Here is an 11,626-nt window from a genome sequence, read left to right as displayed (position 1 = left end):
CTTCTGCCATATTTTCTTAGTTTTAGGAGTCATAACCTCATTCAGAATCTAAGAAATTAGACAAGACCCTGGATCTCAATGAGAGAAGCATCATAGAATTAATTTAAAACTGCCACACAAACGCTTCACATGTTCCTAACATTGTCTCCACCAAATGGGCTTCTTCTTTCAAATCCAAACTTAAGTGGCAATGACAAGATGATTTGAGGCAATTCAGAATATAAGCTCTCAAAAAAAATGACAGTGTGATAGTTGGAACTTGAGAGAAAATTGAGTGTAAGTGTTGGTGGGGGGTATTGCTATATTTATTTTTGCAGTAAAGAGAAAAGCAAAAACACAAAATATTAGACTTGATAGGAAAGGTAAGGGATTTTAAAATTTGTGATATCTGATCAAAGGTCCCTATATTATTGACATTGATCAGACTGGTTTCCTCAAAATGTTGGTTAAAATGTACCTGTTGCACTGGATTAGAAATCCAAATTTGAGTGAAACAGACTAATCCTTCATGGCATATGAATGAATCAGCTCCAAGCATCTGTGCCTCAGTCTATATAAAGCTGTTCATCTTCATGCAGTCCTTCAACAAAGTACTGAGACTTCCCATGTGAAAGTGCTGAAAACACATGGGTAAACACAGTATTGTTCATGCCTGCCCTTAGATACCCAGTGAAGAGTAGTACTCAAACATTTACTTGTTCAACTTCTTCTTTTTGGTAGTTCCAATCACAGTTGGAGCTTAAAATGTATAAATGTTAATAAAAGGTGAATAAAAATGATGCAAATAACAGGGAAAAAAGGCACAAAGCTATGTATTGATGAGTCATAAAATAAATGGTATGGACCATAAAAAATTTTAGCGTAGGAAGAGATCACTAAGGAACTAGGTAAACTCAGAAAACGTCATAGGGATATCTAAAAGATTTTTTTCTCTAAAAATGGATAACTTACTAGTAACCAAATATAGAAATTTATTTGCTCCAAATGTAAATTTTCATAATTATGTGACATGAATTATTTCATATGACATATAAAGTACAGGAAACACTATGTGCCTTTATTTCTCTAAAGTAAATATACCTAGCACCCACTCATCACTGGCTAAGTCTGGCAAAAAAGACAAACATCAATAATTTTTATGTTATTCACAAGGTACTACTCTCTGAACCTCTCTCTTTTTCTTTCCCCCTCCCCCATACTCACATACAGTCTTGTTCATTTTATGTTAAACCAAGACATCAGAATTTTCAAGGTCTATAAAAAAAAAGTTGAGTGAGTGATTACTCATGGCCATTGGGCAAAGCACACATGTCCTTATTAACATGGTTCATTTAGAAATGGATCACGCTGCTACTGGCTCAGTTACATATTGTTAAAATCGTCTCTATGAACTTTATTCTGCTCTATCAAAGTCAAATTGAGATACCTGTCCCACTTCTTGGGGCAATTTCATATAAAAAGTTTGGTATACACAAAGGAATGACTGACATTCCAGAAAAATTTGTAAAATTATTTTTTATTCTGTTGTTGGTAAATCTACTCCAGAAAAATACCTAGCAAGAATATAAAATTATTAATATATTTCCCTGCCACATGTGAAAACTGCACTTTTCTTTTTATTGAAACAGTACCAACTTTGGGGGCCTTGCTGGTGGTACAAGGGGTTAAGTGTTAGCACTACGAAGCTATCCGCAGTCACTGCAGCATGAGTTCGATCCCTGGCCAAGGAGGTGACTCACATAGTACAGCAGACCTCTCCTGACTCACCCACTGCTCCCCTCAGCAGTTTGTCAGTCTGTCCTGTTCCCCACTCTGTCTCTGGTGAATCCTCTCACCCTCCCACACATCTGGCCTGTACCCCGGTTCTTGTATGTATGAATAAATAAATGTCAAATAAATAATATAAATAAATAAATAATAAAAAACTCTGCTGAAACAAGTTTTTTGTAATCAATGAGAAGCTCATAGTACCTGGCTTTTTTTCCTTGCTTTTTAAAGGAGGCACTTTTCACACTGTTATCTCAGCATTGCTATTGTTATCAACGTGTTACTTCAATCTGTCTCCAATCTATACCTCCAACTGAGGGATATAAACCATATTTTACATTTCAGTAGTCAATCTGCCTTTTCTATTTACTTTGTGAATAAAATATTTAGGTGTAATTCTTGGCTGATCATATTAACAAATGGTGTCATTACTGGTATAAAAATAACATTTAATTTAAATATGATTTCTCAGTTGAGAGCCTCTTTTATGAGAAGTTAAAATCACTCCCATCAGGGACATAACAAAGTTAAGTGTTTTGCCCAGCACAGTGAGCTATTAAGACAATCAAAAAACTTTTTCCCTAGGTTCTGATGTTTATGCCCACCTTCACCTGTCCCCCACCGAGTACTATCTATAAATTATATAGACTGCACATTTTAACTACATCTACCAAAACAATCTACACAGACCATGGGCTTGTAGATTATTACTGCTCAAAAATTCTTTGGAGGTTTTGAAACTTCATTGCACATTGTAATCACCTGGGGAGTTTTAAAAATGCTGTTGCCTGGGTCACGCCCCAGAGATTCTAATTTAATTGGTAGAGACTGAGGCCTAAGCATCAGGATTTTTAAATACTCCCCAGGTGATTCTAGTGCACAGCCAAAATTGAGAACCACTGTTCTAAATCTTTGTTTTATAGATGAAACAATTAACCCTATCAGTGACACATACAAATTTGATGTGATAACTAAAACTAAAACTCAAGTCTCCAGAATTTCAGTTAATAACACTTTTCACTAATCCAAGGATTTTCAAATGTGTTTTCCCAGGCCTGGGGTTCCTCAGAGCTAGTGCAGGGGTTGTAGAAATGATGGAAATGAAAGAGCAGAAAGAGATCTAGACCTACTTATCCCTCAACAAGAGATGTTTTATCTGTTTTACATATTGATTTGCTTTGGATTTGCAAGATTTCATTCAGGGGGAAAATGGGGAACTGAGGGAAAAATGTGTATCTGCCTAAAGTAAGAGTTTCAAGCTACTGCAAATATAACATTTGCATAGTGTGAGATACTTTTCTCAAAGAAAGACACAAAGGTACAAAGAAATGAAGCAAGAAAAAAAAAGAGCTTACTTTGGCAACACATACTAAAATTGGAATGATACACAGATTAGCATGTCTCTCATACAAGGATGACAAGTGTAGAGGCAGGAATGGCCACTGAGGAGGTTTTTTATGATCCAGCAGATGGGTTAAAGGAGGAGTCAGAGTCCTCAGTGGTTTTTTTGCAGGTTTTTATTGGGATTTGCCCGGTACACAGCAGGCTGGGGTGCTGGGGGGCCTGGAGACTGGCAGGCCGCCCAGCCCCCAGCAAGTCTTCACTCTATCTGGGCTCTCAGGCCTCCTCTGCTTCTTTCTCGGCTTCTGCTGCTGCTGCTGCCATCCCTGTGACACCGCCCTTAAAAGCCCCATCTCAGCCCAGGTGAATCCCATCTACCTCTGCCCACACCCTACTCCAGGTGCCCACCATCAGGCATGCATTCAGGACCTCAAGGATCCATCATCTATCCTGATGGCAGGAGGGCAGAAAAGCCTGACATTTTCCCTTACCCTACAACAAGCAAATACATGAAACATTCCATTACAAAAAAGGAAAGAAAAGGAAAAATTATGACTTTAAGTATAACCCCGAGGCCACTGGATAAAGGTATATATGTTAAAATATAAACCTGAGTATTTGATTTGTTTAACTCTACGATGAAGACAGGTCCTCAGGGCCAGAACATAGCTGGTTTTAACATTATTGTTCTTAACAGAGAACTGTGTCCTTCCATGCTGCGAGGTAGATTGAGAAGGCCCCTGAGTAACTTAGTTTTGAGAAGGTAAGAGAGATTTTTATTAAACAAACAAGAAAATGAAATGTCAGGAGAGGTCAGAAAAGATTATTGGAGCAAGGGTAGGAAACCTGGATAGAGAATCCTAAAACAGGTACTATGAAGTTTGATAGAACCTAGACGTTTGGTTATTTTATATGTTAAATACGAAAGCCATACAACCCAAGAAGGAAGGAAGAGGAAAATAGATGTTTTATTATCATAGCTGCTATCTGGAGAATCTCCATCCATTTTCCCTTTAAAGCAGGCTAAAGTAATGAAAAAGGTGAGCCATGGAGCTGAATGTGGTTATTCATCAGCTAATGACTCAATCAACATCTACCAAAATCTTGCAAGTTGCTACTTAACACATGTCTCTAATTATCTTTAGAGTTTTTCTATCTTTATATTTTCACACTCATCTATTCTTTTATTTTTATTTGTTTACAATATTTTCCATTAACACATAAAATATGAAATAGAATTTTATTGTTACATTTTATTATTAATAACTGAAAATAATATATAATTTATAATCATTTTCATATATTATTCAAATGCATATGCCAAAACACATGAATATAATTCTAGAAATATTTTTCAATCCTTACAAAAACTAGGAAGTTATGAATGGTGTCATCTTCTTTCTATTCAAGGAGAATCTTAGGCTTGAAAAGCTTATTTTGTCCAAGGTCACATAACTTTTTTCTTTTTTTTTTTTTATGCACACAAGAGCTGGGGCACAGGCCATAAATGTAGGGGGTAAGAGGATTCACCAGAGACAGAGTGGGGAACAGAACAGGCAGCCTGACTGAAGTACACTGCTGAGGGGAGCAGCTGGCGAGTCAGGAGAGGTCTGCTGCGCCATGTGGGCTGCTCCTCAGCCGGCTGGGGATCGAACTCGTGCTGCAGAGGCTGCGGATTGCTTCATAGTGTGGCGCTTAACTCCCTGCACCACCAGGGAGGCCCAAGGTCACAAAACTTAAATCCACTTTTGTAAGGATTTCCAATGTTCCCTCCTCTGCTACACCTTGTTGTTTCAGTCTCTCCATAAGCCCCCTCAGTCAAATGGAAATGCCCTCCATGTTTCTGAAATATGTTGGCCATCACTAAATTGTTTTACATTAATGGGACTCCATTTTCCTTTGTACCCAGAGACCCTCATGTAACTTTATCATGAGTTATAGATCACAGTTTTTAAGAAAGTAATTATAAAAGGTATTTCATGTGTAGCAGCAGGACAGGGCCACTAGCAGGTTTTCTGATCCAGCAGACCGGGTAAAGGAGGAGTCAGAGTCCTCAGTGGCTTTTGCAGGTCTTTTATTTTATTTACCAGGCATATGGTAGGCAGAGGTGCAGGGTGGGGTGGGGGTGCCTGGAGGCTGACAGGCCTCCCAGCCCCCACCAAGTCTTCACTCTATCTGGGCTGGCTCTCTGGCGTTCTCTATGCTTCTCTTCTTTCCCCCTACAATGTCTTAGCTCATCTTCTGTAGAACAATTCTACCATTGCGTAAGTCTAACCCATGTAACACTACAGTAAGATTTTGTTGGATCATTTATATTTCAAAACATGTATATGGGATTCTGTTAATAGTTGATACTGATGTGTGTATTTTGTAAAATCATCTTCCAACAGTGACTTCAATTCTCTCTTCTTCAATATTTACATCATTTTCCAGCCATTTCTGCTTAGTGAAATAAAAATAGCTAAAAGTTACTGAGCACTTAATATATCCTAGGTTTTTCAATCATTTTAAGAAGAAAATCTTGATTGATCATGACAATTCTGTAAGGAAATACAAGTATTACCCCCATTTTAGAGACAAAGAAAATGAGTTTAAGTAATATACCCAACCTCTCCCAATTAACAAGTATAGATTATGGATTCAAAATGAGATCTAAGATCCTTTGATTACTTGACTATTCTTGAACAAGTAATTTTCACGCCCTTTAGCCCTTTCTCTAACTCTACCTTAATTGTTATACCTTACTGCCTGCATAAAATCAAAAACTAGGGTTGGTTTTTCGCTGGCCTTCAAGTGCTCTTAGGGTCTCAGCTCATCGGAACTGCTGCATGAAAAATGATTACAATGCTCGCAAAGCCCTGCAGCGCCTGGTAAAGAAGCCTGCCTGTGCCGAAGCTGATCGAAAAGTGCTGGACTGAGGAGGAAGTGAAACTCTCTGTTGAAGGGCTCAGGAAGGACAGCAAGAACTTCTTCAGAATTAGAAGAGAGAAGCTTTCCAATAAGGAAACAGGAGATCACAGTCTACTCATATAAAACCACACAACAGAGGTCCTGGTAGGCCCCAGATGTGTTGGACACTGGTGATCCCAATAGAAGCAGAGGGAACGTTGTCATGACAGGGGAAGGGAAGAGAGAAAATCGTCAAACCAACCCACAAAGCTGGCCCACTTCACCCAGGAAAAGAAAAGGTGGAGGAAAAGTTTGGAGGCCACAGGAGAATCCTGAGACATCTGAGAACTCCAGAAAGTGACAGTGGTCTTTCTTTATCCTCCCTCAATGCACCAAAAGGGAGAGAGCGGACCCTGGCAAGACCATCCTACCCAGCCTTACTGCGCTCCCCAGCAGACCAGACTGAAACAGCAATGCCTAGCTCACTGGGGGCCATCAGAGGCCTGAGAAGCAATTCTCCCCAAGCCTGTATGTGTGTTTGTTTGTTTATTGGTCACTTGGTTGTCTGCTGTGCCCTGCCTCCTTTACTACCTCTGTTTTCTGTCTCATCTAGTTTTCTCCTTTCTCCCCTGTAACATTATTATTACTGTTTTCTCTTCTCTTTCCATTATTTCTCCTCCTCTGCCTCCTCCTCTGTCCTCTTCGCCCTATCTTGCCCCTTTCTTTCTTGGCCCACCTTCATTCCTTTTACATGTCCATATCATCCTTTTCTTTCCTCTTATCTCTTTGTTCACTCCTTAATCTCTTTGGATCCCCGTAATTTTCCAAGACACACCTAGAAGGATCTAGCAGCTCAACAGAGAAGTTCATCCCACCCAACCTGCAAGCAACTTGCAGTGGGCTTGGCCTCAGCATGTGCCTGGAGAGACAGCGCACCACACAAGACTCTTGACTACCACAAGCTGAGATGTTAAATCCCACCCCACGTAGTGGGATTTGCTCCAGGAGCAACTGGAGCAAATCACAGCTCAAAACAACATCTACCACAATAGAAGAGTGCTGGACATGCACCCAAGTGGGAACTGCAGGAACCCCCCAACTCCCAATCTGGTAGCCCCCATCGCCCTGGGAAGAGTGACAGGAAGTACCTCCAGTCTAGAGCAGGGGTACTGCTGAAGACAATGGAGGGAGGAAATACAAGAGCCCCCACCTATAACCCTACTCACCGGCCACAGTGGCTCAGAAACCAAGCATCCACAAACTAACTAGCCTTGCCATGATAATGTGCTCATAGTTTACTACTGTGGTGGGGACTGGTCTTACAACACTGAGGATAGGGAAACTTGCCAATAAATGTCACTTCTATTAGTCATAGAAATAAAAGTATTAGTTAATCCATAAACTCACAGGAAAAGTTTTCTATTCATATTCTCCCCCCAAAATTACCTCTCAAAAATGATTCCCAATACCAAGAAAGATTTATTTTAATCTTATTTTAGATTATTTCTCTGTTTATAACTCTACTAAGCTTACTCATAATAAAGACTATTATTTTTAAAAAAGAGACAATTCCACCAGCACAAGCAGTAGGCTAATAGCCAGGTTAAACTGATACATACATTAAAGATTTCATTTGAGGAAAAATTTATATTAAAAAATCTAAACTGAACAAAATATTTTATTGCTTGTCCTAGATTATTAGAATTATAATCTCTTCAACCCTTAACCATGTTCATGGAAACCTTTTCTAAACTCAGTTTAAACAATCCTTATTTATATAATATTAGCTGATCCAAAACTGCTTGATTCAGACTGTCACAGAGTTCATAAAATGTGAATTCAAAGTCAAACTGACCTACATATTAAAATAATTTTAAATGAAATTGCACAACCTATAGCTACATATAAAATACAGTGGGAGAGCCTCCCTGGTGGCACAGCGGATTGAATGAAGCACTGTGGGGCTGTCCACAACCTCTGCAGTGCTGGTTTGATTCCCAGCTGCCCAGGGAGATGCCCACATGGCGCGGCAGGCCTCTCCTGTCTTACCTGCTGCTCCCCTCAGCAGTGCTTTTGGTCCATCTGCCTATTCTGCTCCCCACTCTGTCTCTGGTGAACCTCTCACCCTCCTGTGCCTCTGGTCTATACCCCAAGTCTTGTATAAATAAGATAAAATCTTTACCAAAAAAAATACAGTGGGAGGTGGAAGTTAATGGGAAAATCATTGAATGCGGAGCAAACAAATAACTGAAGTACTCATGAGCTACTTTCATTTTGGTGAACTGAAAATATAGTGAAAAACAACCACCCAGCTGATAATGGGAACATGGGGAGCAATCAAAGCTTAAAAAAATAGAGCATGAAATCAGGGTAACTAAAGGGAATAACTTGGAAATAATTTTTTTTTAAGGCAGCTGACAGACTGCAAAAAGTAACTGGGGAATCCTAAGAGTAAAATGGAGGAAAGTGGGCTTTCCCAAAATGTAGGAATAGATTTTCAACTACAATTTAAAAAGTTGCAAGACACTAATATTGAGTCTACTAGTTAAAGTCATAATTAAATTCCACTGGTGGTAGTTCAAAGTCCAGTAGACAGCATAATCCATAAGAAAATAATCACTCAAGTATTATCCACTATATGTATATACCACATCTTCCTCACCCACTCATCTGTCCTTAGACACTTAGGTTGTTTCAATAACTTAGTTATTATAAATAATGCTGCAATGAATACAGGAGTGTGTGTGTGTGTGTGTGTGTGTGTGTGTGTGTTTGTATATATATATATATATATATATATATATATATATATATATATATATATATATATATCTATATATCCCTTCCTATCAGTTTGCACTCTTTGGGTAGATACCTAGGTGTGGAATTGCTGTGTCATATGGTATTTCTATTTTTAATATTTTGAGAAATCTCCACACTATTTACCATAGGATCTGAGGAAGTCTATATTCCCACCACCAGTGTAAGAGGGTTCCTTTTTCTCTCTACCCTCACCACACTTCTCGTTTCTGGTCTTTTTGATGTGGCCCATTTTTACAGGTGTGGATGGTATCAAATTGTGGTTTTGATTTGCATTTCTCAGACGTTCTATCATGATGAGCATTTTTTTCATGTTCATTGCCATCCACATGTCCTCATTGAAGAATTATCTATTTAGCTCTTCTGCCCATAGTTTGATTGGGTTATCTGATTTCTTGTTTCTGAGCTGAATGAGTGCTCCTACCAAGGAGCACTTCCTTTACCCAAAGGAATTAGAAATGTATATCCACACAAAAACCTAGAAGTTTTTGGCACATAGAAGTTCATGGTAGCATTATACATAATTGCCAAATCTTGGAAGCATCCAAGAAGACCTTCAGGAAGTGACTTAATAAATTGTTACATCCAAACAATGAAATATTACTCAGTGGCAAAAAGAGGAGCATTCTCAAACCATGAAAAAATATGGAAGAATCTTAAATTCGTGTTATTAAATGAAGTCAATCTGAAAAGGGGACATATTATATTAAGTTTAAATATATAACATTGTGAAGAAGGAAAAACTATGGCGTGGTAAAAAGATCAGGCATTTCCAGGGTTGGGGAGGGAAATGGAGGAATAGATGGGGTACATAGAATTTTTAGGAAAGTGAAAATACTATGCATGATACCATAATGACAATCATTACACATTTGTCCAAATTCATAGAAATACAACACTAAAAGCAAACTATTATATAAACTATGGCTTTGATTGATTATGACATGTCAATGAAGGCTCATCAATCATAATAAATGTACTACTTTGTGGTGGTGTAGATAATGAAGAGTTTTCTCTGTGATAGGGATATATGGGAAATCTCTGTAATTTCTGTACTCACACTCTGTATTGTCTGTACTCACACTTGTTATTAAACAAATGATTCCAAATTAATTTCCTTTCCTCCTCATCATGAAGGGAGAAGACATTTTTTCAAGACAACCAAGCTAATAGAATTCTTAAGCTACAATCCTAACATGATGGTAGTGGTGGAGTAGGGTGGGATAGGAGGATGTAAGTTATGCTTCTAAAGATGTTTGTGGAAACCCTATAAGGCTGCACATAATAGATAACGAAATGTGAAATCAATTATTTCACAGGAGCTTTGTGCCTTCTGAAGTAGTGAGATCTTCTACATATCTTTTGCTTTCTCTCATCCACAATTCTTTCATCTGTAATACAGAATTACTGAACAAATTATCTTAGAAGTTGTTGCAACCCTAATATTCTACCAATATGTGAATCCCAAACCTTAACCTTAAAAATAACAAATGTTGCTTCTCTTTAAACACAAAAATTGTGTATTTATTGTGTAATTATATGGAGGAATTAGAAATCAATACATGAATAAAGACACCTATCATTTTGACTACCTGATGGTGCTCGTAACTTCACAAATCCACAGCCCAAGAAATCTAAGGATAGGAAGACAGATGTAAGTCCATAGAATCAAAATATTCTAACAGAAAATTAAAGCATCAAAATGTATTCTTTCAAAGATGTGATTCAGAACTTGCAATAAACATTTAACAAAACTAAGACCAAAAAGGAAAACAGTTTTGCCGAAGGAACATGAAGAGATATCTAGCTTTAAGCTTTCTCCCTCCATTGTGCCCCCACACACACATCCCATGAGTGGATATTTTGCCATGAATACATCAGACAGGTATCTTATATAAAAATATGGGGAAAGGGAATTAAAAGCAGTCATTTTCTTTTTCAGATCTGACAGTGCAACAGGTGACAAAGAAGGAAACCTGGAATGATATGCAACCTCTGTATCATTATGACCTTAATCTTTCACAGTCAAAAAACCAAAAGGTAATGGTAAAAAAAGAAGAAGAAGAAAAGTTTTCAAAATTAGTCAGATTTACCAGTATCATTATACAATCTATTTTAAAGCTGTAGGTGTAAATTTCAAAGCAACAACTGAATGTACATGTCAAAAATATTCTTATTTACTGGTCTGACTTTTGAGGAAATAAAGGAGCCTGAAAACTAATTTAATCCATTTACAACAGATTTAACCCAAAGTGTTCTAGGAAAAAAAGAGCCACAAAATACATTATTTAAGATCGTTATTGTCTGTATCCAATGCATATAAATAATTAATTGCCTACTAAATGCCAATTTTATCCAAATTATTTCTATACAACAGCAACAAAGGAATGTTTCTTGCTAGATAAGAACCAAGTATTGTCTTATCAATATTCAAAAGGAAAGAGCAATTGGGGTAAGCCCAATGTATTATTTGTCAGATAATGGTGAGATATATAGATATAGAGTGAGTTTGTGTGTGTATGTTAGAATTATCAAGGAAGTCCTTTTAAAGCTAACTGGCTGGCTAGAGGATGTCTATTTAATATTGCTATACAAATGACTATTATTTAATCCAGCAGAATTTTATAGTCCTTACTCTACTTTTGACTCTCTCTGGAAAAATCTAATCCTGACTTCATCATCCAAATATCAGTAAGTCTATTATTTCTACTTCAGAAGTTTCAGAGATAATCTAGCCTAAATTTCAAAACAGTCCCTTATAAATATACTCTCAGGCTTCAAAGCACTTTTGTACACATTACCAAGTATT

This window comes from Talpa occidentalis, unplaced genomic scaffold, assembly GCF_014898055.3.
Source record: "Talpa occidentalis isolate TD23 unplaced genomic scaffold, MPIMG_talOcc4v2.1 talOcc4.7, whole genome shotgun sequence".
Lineage (NCBI taxonomy): Eukaryota > Metazoa > Chordata > Mammalia > Eulipotyphla > Talpidae > Talpa > Talpa occidentalis.
This window is presented reverse-complemented; position numbering follows the sequence as displayed.